We start from the raw sequence: 3144 nt of genomic DNA, 5'->3' as shown, positions 1-3144 counted from the left end.
AAGCCATAAAAGCAACAAAGAAGGCAATCTGGGCCGCTGATTGAGCTGTTTCCCACTCATCGGGAAGTGAGTATCAGCCTTCCAGGGAGTTATCTGATTCTGACTCTGTCCCGGAGTTTATGGATGACTTCCCCGGCAGGCTCAAGCTGACAGATGAGCCCACTCTTCAAGGCTCCCCTACTGCAGGGGAACCAGTGCGAGTATCTTCTGAGTCGTCTGAGGGCTCAGCTGCTGACAGTGCCAAAGAATATACAACATCTCCTACAACTTCATTATCCGGAGAAAGTCCCGTAGCAGAAGTAGGGGATGAAGAAGAAGGGGGTGAGCCTCAGGTGAGGGGAGAGTAGAGAAAACTAGAAACCCGGAGGCGTGGCAAGACCGTTTTGTGAGTGAGGTGGCCTACCATAAGTTCAGAGAATGGTGGCCTGTGAGGAAATTGATTCCGGAGCGAAGTTTTGTGGATAGAGAACTCTTGCCTCACAACCCCAATATGAGAAGACATTTAGAGAGAGAGTGGGCTGGGAGTACTTCTTCAGCAACTGTGTGGATGCAAACGAGCACCTGGTCAAGGAATTCTACACCAATGCTGCCCACATCAAGAAGGGCACCAAAGTGACCAAGGTGCGGAACTTAAGAGTGCTATTTGATGGCAAAGCAATAAATGACTACTTGGGCTTCAATGAGGAGGATGAATCACTTTATCTGGAGAAGATGGCATTGGGTGAGGAAGCCCGTCCCTGGTTGGCACAGTACTTGGCAGTCCCAGGTACCACCCCTGATTGGTTAAATACGGGAGTGAAGATCTTAAGCAGAAGTTTAAATTTCGAGGCCAAGGGGTGGGAGACATTCGTGTGCAGCAGACTTGACCCCACTACCCATGACAACTCTCTCCCTCTTCACCTGGCTATATTGGTAGCATTAATTATGGCGGGGTACCCGCTTAACGTCGGGAATGTGATGTCTCGGGTTATTAAGTGAAGGTGACAGAAACTACCCCTTCCCCAGCTTCTTAACCATGTACCTGAAGGACTTAAATGTAGAGAAGCGGAATTTGATGTCACGGTGAAAGCAAAGGCACCGTTCTCACGGTACAGCATGCAGGGTGATGACAACCCTAAAGGCAAGACCTACAAGGGAAAAGCCACTACTTCAACTGGCCAGTCCGAAGAGCCAGTAGTGGTAGTGGCTCCTACTCAGCCTCCCTCCACCTCAGCAGACATGCCCCCAGGTCCATCCAGTGCTACAGTTCCGGACATACCTTCCACCTCTACCTACCTATTGACTGCCCACCGTCTGAGTCAGGCCCTCCTCAGCATCAATAACTGGATGCAGACAACTTCTTCTAAGTTGTTTGTACTTACTACCGCGGTGGCATCCCAGTCAGCACCTCCTCCTCCACAGGTCCCACAGTCTATTGAGAACACTTTCAAGGAGCTTCTGGACAACCAAAAGAAGCTTCTATAGAACCAGAAATTGATCACAGAGGCCACTGATTCTCATGGGAAGGCACTTAAGGAGCTTGTAAAGGAGTCAAAGAAAATGAGGAAAGACTCGGGCTTCAAAAGAGTCGGTGAAGAAGCTCAGGGTAGAGATTGACAAGCTTAAGGCGGATCAGCTGCCTTTGGATTTGTTATTGCATGACCCGGCACCAGCAGCCCAGCCCCAGCCAGAGCAGGAGTTCGAGAGGCCTCCCAAGAGGAGGAGGGTGATTCCCCGTGCAGATGACGCAGTCATACAGTTGGAGGACCCGCAGGGTGATTCCTCCAGCCAGCCCCAGGAGTCAGTCCAGGTCCAGGCACAGGTCCCAGCAGAGCCACAGGCCACAGGGAGCCAGTCACAGGTTCCCGAAAAGACAAAGGACCCAGGGACTCAGATTTAGGATCCCATCCGGACAGCGGACCCATAGGGAGTTTCTTTTTCCTCCCTTCTCTTTTTGTGCTTATTTTGGTTAGTTGGCATTGAGGACAATGCCAGCTTTCATTTGAGGGGGTAGCCCTACTTGGATTTGGATGATTGTACATATTATGATATTTTATGCTCTATCTCTTTTTTATCTTTGGTATGTATATAACTTTAGCATTTCATTGCACATTTCATACTTTTTACTTTGGGTCTGTATATAAAGTTACCTTCTTATGTATATATTCATATTCCCTATTGTATATTTGTATAATACCCTCTTGTATATATTCATTTTACTTTTCGCATTTTTTATTTCTTAGCTTCTTATTTTACATGTGTAGCTTCTTGTTTTGAGTTTTTGCAATAAGCCTTTGCTTTTCTTAATGCCACGGTTCTTTCCAAAGGTGGAATTTGTGTGGTGGCTCTTCCGATGATGGATGGCATGACAACCTTCTTAAGGGTTTGAGTCTATTTTTCTTTTTGCTTTTTAGTACTTAGTTGGTAAGGGTGCCTCAAGCAAAGCTTCACTTGGGCCTAACACATTTGTCCTTGACCCCATGGTCAGAAACAAATTGTTATGTGTAGGATGGTGAAAGTTGTGACCTTGAGACTCCTGTGTTGGCCGATAATCATCAAATGGTTTTTCGGGACCATTGTGTGCTCAAATCTTATCTAAGGTTGTTGTGGGCCCCGACTCCGTGTCTTTAGCAATCCCAAAGCGTGTGTGGTAAGAATTTGAATTGTAAGTCCAAGTCCCGAGCCACTGGTCTAGAACTTGCCCTGAATGTTTGTCTAGGCGAAATCCTAGGTGGAATTTGACTTGAGACGTGATTATAGACTCTCTTTGATCCGAATGATATCTTGAACACTTCCATAGCCTACCAATAATAAAATCCCTAGTCAGCCCTTTTGAGCCTTAGACCTTTTTCTTTCAAGAACCACGCTACAAGCCTTTATCCGTTCTGAATATACCCTCTCTTGGCACCCGATCTTTCCTTAGCACATGGCAAAATTATAAGTTTGGGGGGAGAGACGAGGATTGAAACAAAGTGGTAAAAGGTACAAAATGAAGAAAAGGACAGGCAATGAAAAAGAAAGAAAATCAAAAAGACAAAAAAAAAAGAATGTCCAATGTAGAAAAGAATGAAGGGATTCAATAAAAGCAAAGAATGAAAGGTGTGGAAAGTTTAGAAAGAAAAAAAGAGTTGAAATATACAAAAAAGGATGACAATGTGTCTCTCT

The sequence above is a fragment of the Nicotiana attenuata genome, unplaced genomic scaffold (assembly GCF_001879085.1).
Source record: "Nicotiana attenuata strain UT unplaced genomic scaffold, NIATTr2, whole genome shotgun sequence".
Classification (NCBI taxonomy): domain Eukaryota; kingdom Viridiplantae; phylum Streptophyta; class Magnoliopsida; order Solanales; family Solanaceae; genus Nicotiana; species Nicotiana attenuata.
The sequence above is the reverse complement of the archived record's forward strand: the minus strand, read 5'-3'. Positions refer to the sequence as shown.